Source organism: Camponotus vicinus, unplaced genomic scaffold, assembly GCF_025532165.1.
Source record: "Camponotus vicinus isolate PSW18456_S1 unplaced genomic scaffold, iyCamVici1.0 SCAF_7, whole genome shotgun sequence".
NCBI lineage: Eukaryota > Metazoa > Arthropoda > Insecta > Hymenoptera > Formicidae > Camponotus > Camponotus vicinus.
In genome coordinates this window covers 7,461,496-7,473,044 of record NW_028141979.1, presented here as the reverse complement: position 1 = coordinate 7,473,044, position 11,549 = coordinate 7,461,496, and the positions used below count along the sequence as shown (strand labels likewise).

Sequence of the window (11,549 nt, the reverse complement as noted above, 5' to 3'; positions counted from 1 at the left end):
TAACTGCCGTTAAAACTACGGAAAATCATCAGCACGACACATTTTTACTAAGTGTCGTGCTGGTCAAGAACATTAAAAATTCATAAAAATTATTAATTTTTGAAATATCGACCTAAAACTGCATATATAGGCTGAACTATAGCAGAACTATCGGGAACTCTTGCTAAAAATAATAATATTCAACGCGTCTTAGTACTTTAGAGGGAGAGTGTCGTGCTGGATAATAATAAAAAATTGTTTAAAAAATATTAAACGGTCGGAACTCTGCGTAAAAACGTTTTCAAAGAATAGAGCTTTTATAGAACTGTCGAGAACTATCGTTAAAACTACGAAAAATCATCAGCACGACACATTTTTACTAAGTGTCGTGCTGGTCGAGGACATTAAAAATTCGTTAAAAATTATTAATTATTGAAATATCGGTCTGAAATTTGCCTATATAGGCTGAACTATAGCAGAACTATCGAGAACTGTTATTAGAAATAATAATTTTCAACGCGGTTTAGTACTTTAGAGGGAGAATGTCGTGCTGGGCGAGAATTTTAAAAATTGTTTAAAAATTATTAATTTTTGAAATATCGATCTGAAATTGCATATATAGGCTGAACTTGAACAGAACTATCGGGAACTCTTGCTAAAAATAATAATATTCAACGCGTTTTGGTACTTTAGAGGAAAGAGTGTCGTGCTAGATTCGCGAAGTTAGCACGACATTTTTTCGATTTCGATTTTTTAATATAAGGAATGCGGAACTCTTTTTAATTTTTATCAGGAACTATAGAACTATGAAAAGTGCTATTAGAACTCTTAGTATTTTTTTATAATTCGTAGATTGTCGTGCCAGCTTCACAGACACATGCGTTTTTCTCTAATTGCGATAATATGAAAAGAAACAAAGGTGCGAGAAGAAACTAAGATGCTTGTTTATTACAAGATACATTGCCAGTTTGGCGCGATCGGAAGATAAATTATCGTAGCGACAAATACGCGCGACTTAGTGCATACGGTTAATCAAGATTCGCGGATGTCTTTGGAGGAACGGAACTTGAGAAACGGACGAGAGTTTGTCAACGAAACTCCTTCGCAGGTACGACGGCAGGAGGAGGGAGGCTAAAACACGTTAGTAAATCCACGGACAAACTGTTACCATTTCCAGATTTCCTCCGGGCGGAGAGAACATCGCGAGAGGCCTCTAATTACTCCGAGGATTAAGCGAGACGCTCGCGCGATCGTCTCCGACGAGTAAGAAATTTACAACGTCGGTACTCGCGAATCCCCCGCAAATCTCGCAATTAAAGCCGCTACTTGGCAGACTGCGCTTCAAGCATTCATAAGTCTTGCAATTTACAAGATCAACTTGGAGCAAACAATCTCCATATCGCACTCGAGATCTAAATTGTATCTAGTTACGAAACGTAGCGACGTCGATAAACAGGTGATTATGTTGCATCAACAAAAAATACAAAATGCCAAAAATAAAAAATTTTTCCTCTCTAAAATTATAATAATATATAATTATTAGTATATAATTATTAATAATATTAATTACACACACACACATATATATATATAATTTTCCTATATATAATATACATTAATATATTATATAATTACTATTAATATAATTATTAACATACATATATTATTAATCATAAATTTCCTTATTTATTTAACGTATGTATTAATATTTACATTTTAATTATTTGCATTAATTATTAAAAATATATATTTATTTAATACATTTATAAATTAATATTATTATCAATATATTTATTTAATATATTTATAAATTAATATTAATATAAATATATTTATTTAATATATTTATAAATTAATATAATTATATAAATACATTTATTTAATAAATTTTACTAGTTCGTACAATATTCGTCCGTATCATTAGCTAATATTGACAAAAGGCGAATAATGCTTTACTAAGTGTAATTGTTTACTCAAAGTCGCTCGTTATCGAACTTGCGTGAAAAACACTAATGAATTCTAAACTCGGCGACTCTCTTGCGTCTGTCGGCGCGTTTTGCGAGGCGCAATGCGCATCCTGACGCATGCGGTATGAAAATCGTCCTCCCTGCGCGAGGACGTGAGCGAATTGTTAAGATCTCGGGGAAAAAGAATCTGGCGCCGACGCAGCTCTTGTAGAAATTGCGCCGTTCGATGGCCTACGTTTATAGCAATTGAGTGAGACTCCAGAGACATATTTGACGAACGGCTTTTAATACCTCGTTTCGAAATATCCGAGAGCCATTCTCCGAGCACAAGAGTAAAAATATCGCATCCCCCGTGGGATTAAGGGAACCGTGTAACGTTCTCGTTCGTGTTTCCGTTCGATGGTTTTGCGCCCATTTGTCCCCCCCTTGGATTTATATAATTCATACCTCGATATATATCATTCATTCGCGTGTACAATTAACAGATGGATTAAATGTAATTCTACCGAAATCGTACAATCTACAGCTAAAAATGTGAAAAGGGATGTTACGATAAATTCATTCGATACATAAAAAATTATTTAATTAAAGCGCAATAATTAAATGTATTAATTTTAATTAATTTTAAGTAAGAATTATTACAAACAGAAATTCTTATTTCGATAATACTCAAAGTTCTCAAACTTGAAATGATTCTATATATACTTTAAATATACTATTTTTTTATATCATTTAAAATATTTTACGTATTAAGAGAAGTAATCAAGGAAAATGAAAAAAACAAGTATGTAAAATTTATTTTGAAAATAATTATTGTTTATTCATTGCTAATTTTCAAAAACAGCTAACTTAATAAAACGAAAACAAAAACAGATATTAATAATAATAACAAGAATGATAAATTCATGAAAATAATATTGAATACAATTTTAATATTTATGAAAGTTAATTTAATTAATATTATCTCTCAGTATATATTGAGAGAAACAATTGTCATTTTGTGCAGCAGTCTTTAACAGCACGCGAATTTCGATACATTTTTCATGAAATCAAGCAAACATTTCAGATAGAATTTTAATCGACGAATACATCATCGCATGTTAATTAAACTGCGAATAAATCATCACACGTTAATTGAATTTATTACCATTATATATTCTACGCACTCTAAACGCGAACCAACGATTCGCCCGATTGCGAGTTACATGCGGGGGTGTCCGTCGTATAACGTATTCCAGGCACGAGAGACGCACACAAGCACGATGCGATCGCGATGAATCTACGGAAGGCGCAAAATCGATTCCATCGGCGTTCTAAATCCCATCGCGCGATCCTAAATCTGTCCGCGACGACGACGACGACGACGTTCCGGTCGGCTCGCATTTGGCTCACCCCCTCCCCCCCCCGGATCCCTCGAAAGCCACCTGGTGGGCCGCTACCTCGCGTGACAGATCGATCATATTAGGCCGCTAGCCATCGTAGGCGAACAATGAGCGATCGGGCGTTAATGCCGCGATTTGCAGTCGAGGATCTGCACCGGAGGAAGGCCGGAGGACGCCGCCGTCGCCCGATGGAATATCAAACAGACCGCTGTCTGCATACGGCTTACGCCGTCATTCGAAAGCTCTCTCTCTCTCTTTTCTTCTTGTCGGTTATACTAGTGACTCTCGAGGCCACCGACGTCCGTACCATTTTCTCTTTGCTCGATTCTGTCGCCGCGCAAAAGTTATCAAGCGCCTGTTTAAAGTTTGACAAATATTCCTCCGAGAAACTTTGGACCCCATTCAACAATCTCTCTTAAGATACTGAATGCGTACAATTTTTTAAAATTTTGATTACCGCAATTTTAGGAGTAAGATTCTATTCGGGATGTCTATTCAAGTCTTGTAAAAAAATCCTCTGAAAATTCCCTGAGCTTTCAGGCGTCTTTGTTCGAGTTTCAGATGAAGAGAATATTTTAAAGACTTTTTGGTGCAATTTTTAAGATGTTTTATTGTATGCATTTCTATGCTTTTTCTTATGCAAAGGAAAAACAGAAAGCCGCTTAAATTTCGAGTATTAGACTTGCAAATGTATTTACTAAAATAAAATTCAATAGCTTTCGTAAGATAAGTATTTTCACTTGCATAACATTTTCATTTTTTTTATCAATTTGTTAAAGGACATTGAATTATAATATATTTTATATAAACTTGTAATATATTTTATATAAACATATAATTCACAACTTGACTTATCAGCAGATTGTCGACTACTTACATTATATAAAAGCAAAATGATCAAAGAAAGAATTTATTCAAAAATGAGTCTCGATAAAATTCTGTGGATATTCCCAGTCTTATAATTTTCAAAAATTTTTAATTCTAGAAAATTCTAGAAAAAAATTATAATTTTTAAGTTCTCAAGTTTCAAAAATTTTTAATTCTATAAAGTTCTTAATACTAAAAAAATTCTTAATATATATTTTATTTTATATATATTTTAATATTTTTTTTAATTATATATATTTATATTTTAATAATTTTTTTTATTAATTTAATTTTAACTTAATTTTCAAAAAAATTGTTATAATTTTCAAGTTTTCCATATTTTTCTAGGAAGTAGACACCTTGTCTATATTATTAAAATTTTATCGTCCTCCCTCCCTCTTCCTCTTACTATCACAGAAATAATATAAGCTTGATTAAGAGCGCGCTCATGTAACGCCTGCCGCGTGTGCGGAATATCGTGGTCGATTTAATGAATTCCTTGTACGGACGATAATCATAGCAATTAGATAAGCGCGTGCACGATCGGACTTTTGGAGTGAGAGAATCTCGCCGTCGGTGGTCGCGACGCGGACAAATCCTCGTTAGATCCTTAAACCGGAAAGCTCGACCGGACATTACTCATTGGACGACGACGAACTCTGGCCGTAAAAGACGCGAGCCACCAACATCGAGCCCCGTGATAAACTGTAAGCCGACGTTGTCACGTTCCGTTCCCGAGAAAAATAGAGAAAAGTCGCCGGGAGACTGCAATTCCGTGAACATAAATCGAATGGCGTTAATCCTTAAAGCGGTACGAAACTTGGAAATGTTCAGGTTTAACAGACTCCTTCGACAACTTTTTCAAACATTACACGTTTACGATAAAAACGAGCCACAGTCGCAACAAGAGTTGATTCTCCGATAATTATTATTATATTGTTTGTAAAAGAAAAAGAGAAAATTTACTTTAGATTACACAACTAATTAAAAAAAAAAAAATCTCATTTCCCACGACAATTTACTTCCATTTCAATATTCAATTTTAAATTTTTAATATTATTTTTATTATAATAATATTTTAATATTATTATAATAAAAATATTATTATAATAAATTAATTATAATAAATTAATATTATTATAAAAATATTAAATTAATATATATAATAAAAATAATATTAAATTATAATAAAATTAATAATATTATAATTTATTATAATATTATTAATTTTATTACAATTTAATATTGTTTATTATATATATTAATTTAATATTTTTATTGTAATATTATTATTATTTTTAATATTATGATATTATTTATTGTTCCCTTTTATTGTTTCCTTTTTTTCCATGAACTTTCTTCTTCCTGATTTAACAATGTGCATTTATCTGATTTTTTAAATATTCTAATATTCATTAGAACATGTAATACGAGTCGTTAGAGTTCATGGACAACGCGATATAAAGAAGGGAAAGCCATTTTCATTAGACGGAACGATATTGTTGGAATGAAGATATAACGCTCGGCTTCGCGCCCACCTGCTGGTCGAGATTATTAGCAGAGAGATAATTGAGTTTGTAAAGAAGGAAACGCGAGAGAAAAATCAGCACAATCTTTGTGTGCAAAAGGTCCGTTCTGAATTTATAATCTACGATTGAACACGATAAACGTAGCGCGTATAATAAGTATAATGGATAAAATAACAGAACAATTAGGTAATAATAATAATGTCAGGTAACATCCAGGAACGTCGGAATTTCGCACGGAGTTTTAATTCAGCGATTAGTATCTCATTATCTAAGGACTCACGAATCGCTAAACATTGGTAAACACCGTGGCATTTAATTAAATGCACCTTTTCACGTTATTAAAACCGTGTTTATCTTTCCAACGCGAGCCACGTTAAAAACTGCAGTTTCAAGTACACATTTCAAAGAAACTTTCGACTAATGGAACTCGACTATTTAAAATCCAATTTAATTAAAATCTTTTTTACGTTTTTCATAAGCTTCGAGCACCGCATATGTTGTATTCAACGCGAAATTATGTCATATGCGTCGATCGCGAAACCAATAATAAACGATTCAACAAGGACACTCGCGGGTGTCTTCTTCGTTCTTTCTTCTGGCTGGCTGCCGTTGATTGAATATTTATTTGCTTATGAACAGTATGTGCTTCTTATTCGCACGTACACATCGATACACCAAGACACGAATTGCCTTGACGATTGCCTAACATCGCTCTTGGTGTAAACACGTTATACTTATATACATTGCTATAGACACGTGTATGACCCTAAACAATCAAAGACAATCCAAAAATAAATCGATCCGGACAAACCGCGGCCAAATTTTTGGTACAAGCGTCTTATAACGAGCAATACTAAAAATTAAATAAAATAAATAATTCTAAAATTAAATTAAATAATTCTAAAATTAAATAATTAAATTAAATAATTTAAATTAAATTAAATAAATTAAATAATTCTAAAATTATATGCTAAAAATTTTACGTGGAAAATATGTACTATAAGTCATATCCTTTTTTCTTGTAAAAACTAATTTGTGATAATATTGAGTACTAAACGTAAAATTATTATTGCTGCGTTATTGGAATAGTTTTTTTTACGATGCTACAAAAACGCAATCTAAAGTTTTACGTCCTATTAATATCTGCTTTTTATACGAATCACGTAACTGTTTGAGATACGTACATTTTTTTCTAAATTTATTAGTGAACGATCTAAAGAGAATGTTTTGAAAAAATGGAAAATTCATGAAAATCCCTTAGATTTATATATTAAACATGAAAATTGAAAATTGCTGTCGATACCATCGCTTGTTTCCCATTTTGATTCCAGAAATCAATTCTATAACGGAGCAATATAGTAAATAACAAGCAGAGTATAAAATCTCAGTCTCCGGAAGATTGCGATTGTCCAATTTACTTGCAATCGGATAAAATGGATATAGCTGCCGATAAAGCGACCGATATACCGGCGATATAATATACGAAGCTTCAGATATTATATCTTAGAACGAAACCGCGGAGCCAAATGGGCGAAGCCGCAGGAAGGAAAACCGTCACATCAAATTCTCTCAGAAGACCTGTGTGTCGCTGTGCGTGCATTAGTGTGTGTGTAAGTATGTGTGTGTATTAGTGCAAAACGAGGCAAGCAAACGTAAAGCGGAAAGTTCAGAGCAAACCAAGTTTGCGCGAGAGAGTATTCGAAAAGATGCAAAGTACGTTTCCTTTCCTCTATTGGCGCTCGATTATCTTGAAAAAAAAAAAGTCTTACCTTAAGTTCTTATCTCAAGAGAGAAAAAGGAAAAGGAAAATCGTACAGGCTGCTGCATCATACATAAACTATGTGACGAATTTTCATGACACTAGGAAAGTGGTTTCTTCGTAAAATTATTGAGTTAATATTTTAAAGCGAATCTACTTTGGCGAAAATTTTAACGTCAAGCTTGATTAAAGATACTTTGCATTACAGATTAAAAAATGTAGCAGACGCTAATTTAAACAAAAATATCGTTGATAAAAAAAACTAGTATCGCTCAATATTTCAAATATTAATCTTCCCTTTTGATCCTCTAATGAAATATCTAATGAAATAACTAATGAAATGTTGAGTGAGGTATCTAATGAAATGTTTAAAAACTAATTAAACCTGTGATTTAAAATTTTAATTAAATTCAAGATAGAGTCATATCTGTGGCTCTTTAAATTGGAAATAAAAAAAAGAAAAAAAAACTAAATTTAAGTTTTCGAGGGAAAATCCAGCGAAAGATAAAGGCTTTTGCTAACGTTAAAAAATTATTGTACTCGTACGCTATTATGATAATATGAGAATAAATTGCGAAAGTTGGTTGAATTTAACAGAGCAGTATAATGAATAATAGAAGGTAACGTGCCACCAAAGTGGGACGTTGTCGCGAATGTAACAAAAGGACGCCAATAATGAATCGGTGGATTGTCAGTAAAGGATCTCCCGGAAGCCTCCTCTCTCTTTCGAACGCGCTTAATGAGGATTGAATTCATTACCTGACAGCGGCTAGTATCAATTAATGAAAGAAAAGCTCCGCAGGCCATTTTTTTGCAGGCAGGCTGTCGACTCGAGAAAATGATCTCTCGCTTTGTTTCAGTAGACAGTCATAATTGAAGGCGGAAAATTTCAAACGCGCCTGTATCAGAAAGCTGTTCTTTTTTTCATTAACATTGGAAAAACGCTTGTCTCCGAGCTTTTAATTGTTTGCGAGCATCGTTGACATAAAATGCCACACGTTTATGACGCATAACCATACCATATTCTTGAGTAATTCTACGTGTCCACGAAATTCAGGAAAGCAACGGTATTCCCTCGGTAGCAATAAATTCGGCAACGATATCCTGCATAAATATTGCAACTGCTCTGGAGGGACACTTGGACTTACTTAACGATAAATGCATTCCATTGCAGATGCAAAATATGGCAGCATCCTGACGAAGCGAATATCGAAAAGCGTAGACTTTTGAGTCATCGTGTGATAAAAATAAGGAGGGGAAAAAATTTAAAAAAAGTGAAGGGAAAACCTACAAAAAAGATTATCGGTTATTTATTTCTCATCGCAAGGAACAGATCGATTCTCGTAATAATTTACTACACGTTATTCACGAAGCGCGTATTGCGCTCATTTGCAATAACATAATCTATTATGCGTCAATTTTCATTCACCGTAAACAAGCGGTAACAAACGTAACGTTATTTTAATATACGCAAGATACAAGTATCTAAAAATATAGTAGCTGAAAATAGGTCGCCGCATTTATTAGCATCAACAAAAATTAGAGAAGTCATATTTTCTTCAGAAAGGAGATATGTGTGCGTGCGTAATATTACAACTTTTTCCAATTTTTCAAATAGTATATCTTTGTAGTTCAGCTACTGGAAATTTAAAGTTTGCAAAAGTCTATTTAAAATTAATTAAGGTAATTGTTTCTATTTCATTTCGTTTTTTCTAAAGTTTAATTCGCTAAAAGTCCTTATTTTATTCAACATTTGATAATCATTGATATTTTCGTTTCATAGAAAAAAATGGATTTCAAAACAGCCAAAAAAATTTTTGCACAGTACAAGAATAATAGTTTCGAGACAACATGTGTATATAATACACATTTTCTTATACAGTAAAATTAACACACAGCAAGTTAAAAAGTTATGAAATATAGCAAAATATTTCCTTATAATGTTTTTAATTTGTTATGAACAATAATTACGCGAAATTGCAACTATTTTAAAAAACTAAAAGATAAAAAAGATAATAATGAAAATAAACGCACAAAATTGCAAAATTAGAAAAAAAAGTAGAACTTTTTATGTCAGTTATTTCTACTATATTATGTAAGTTATATATTATGGATTGTATAGATATAGATATATTATTACAATTAATGTGCAAAATAATAATAAGTAATTATTATTTTCAAAATAATAATTTATTCTTGTGTTAAATTAAATCCTATTTGAAATATTTAGTTAATTTTGCGAATCAAAAATATTTTAAATATTTTAAATATATATTTCACTAAAAATTTCAAATAATCAAAGTAATTATTTCTCTCATTACATAGGCAATAAAATATTTTGATACTATTTCTGCAAATTTGTGTTCTCATTCTATTTTTCATGATTTACAATTTTCTGTTTTTATTTTATTTATAATTTCTATTAAATTAGACTTTTATTTAAATTTATATTAAATTAGACTTTTATTTAAATTTATATTAAATTAGACTTTTATTTAAATTTATATTAAATAAATAAATAAAATAAACAATAATTTAATAAATTACTTTTGAAATAAATGTAAACCTGTGTTCTGACTTTTTATCTCTAGTTATTTTTCGTACTGTAATATTTGAAATCATCACAAATACATAATGCAAGTGTCTGAAAATTTCTCATCTCTCAAGTATTACATATTTTTAAAAGGAACTTCTGATATTTTTTTTAAATTCTCATTTCAATAATTTTAATTATTGCACTTTAAATAAATATTTCTTATAAATTTGTACTCATCATCCATATAAAAAAATGGATTTTTAAATATTTTATTTAAAACTATTTAAATAGTTATTCTCAATAGTCTCCATAGTACATTTTTTAAAGAAATACTCATTAATAGAAAAATGCCTAACCTAACCTAATCGAAGAAGGTATACATATAATTATCGTAAAGTGATAATGAGTAGATTATGCCACTTTTAGGATAACACCACATTAGATAAACCGCATTACTCGGAATTCGTGTTGATAAGAAACAACAATAGTATTCATTTTTAGTTTGTATTTCGATTATTTTAACAATAAAATTCAGCGCTCTATTTAATTTTACGTTCTACTTATACTAATTATTATAAAAACTATAATTTTTGGATATAGTATTATTTTTAGTCCAAAAGACAGATATAATTTATAATTATTTATATTATTATTATATAATATTTATATATAAATTTATATAAATTAAATTTACATGTAAATATTAAATAATAATAACGTAAATAATTATAAATTACATTTACTTTATATTTTTAATTTATATATAAATGTTATAAATGTTTATAATTACTATTATATAATTTGTTTATAAATACATCTCAGATCAATTAAAGATTCTTTATGGAAAAGTCGCAAAATTAATATGAAAAATGGAGATATTATTTTCTATCGAATTTCTCGAACGAAATACAACATATACACCCAGTTTAGTTTTACTCAGCAAAAATTAAGAGAGTTATTCGATATTATTGAAACCCCGGAACATTTTTCAAATTACATTTATCGCGCTGCGAGAAAATAAATCTACGAGCAGAGATTGGCTGGATAGACTTCTCTCATTCTGCAAAAGTCTATTGTGCTTCAATTTATCCGCGTTCAAGGCCGATCTTCTCCGCGCATCGCCATCGATCACGACGACGCAATGCAATTATCGTGTCGTCGCATTTTTCGCGTCCTTCCAACCAACAGCCCGACAAGGATCCCCGTCGTCCTTTGACGTACGAGGGTGTACGAAGCATTTTCCGCCGGGTGGAAACTATTTTTAGATCACCGGAGAGCTCTCCATTTGGCTCGACAGCACTTCCAACGCGGAGAGAGGAAGCTAAGGGAAGCGGTAAGTAACTGGAATGTACGCGGCCATCCCGTATAAATCCCGCGAGTGTAATCCTGTAGCGGTAGTCCATTATAGGGTGGAACAAACCGTGAACCCCGGGATAACCGAGGGAATTCTAAGGAAACACTTTCGAGGACGAAGACGCGGTCCGATTGCATAAAGAGTGATGTAAAATTTAAATAATCCGCGAATGAATA

The 11,549-nt window shown here is 31.5% G+C and overlaps 1 protein-coding gene across 4 annotated transcripts in view; it reads right to left on the bottom strand.

Annotated features, from left to right (window-relative positions):
* Pde9 (phosphodiesterase 9) overlaps positions 1 to 11,549 on the bottom strand; it is a 216,797-nt gene that overhangs the window by 92,799 nt on the left and 112,449 nt on the right. The gene's annotated exons all lie outside the window — the stretch shown is intronic.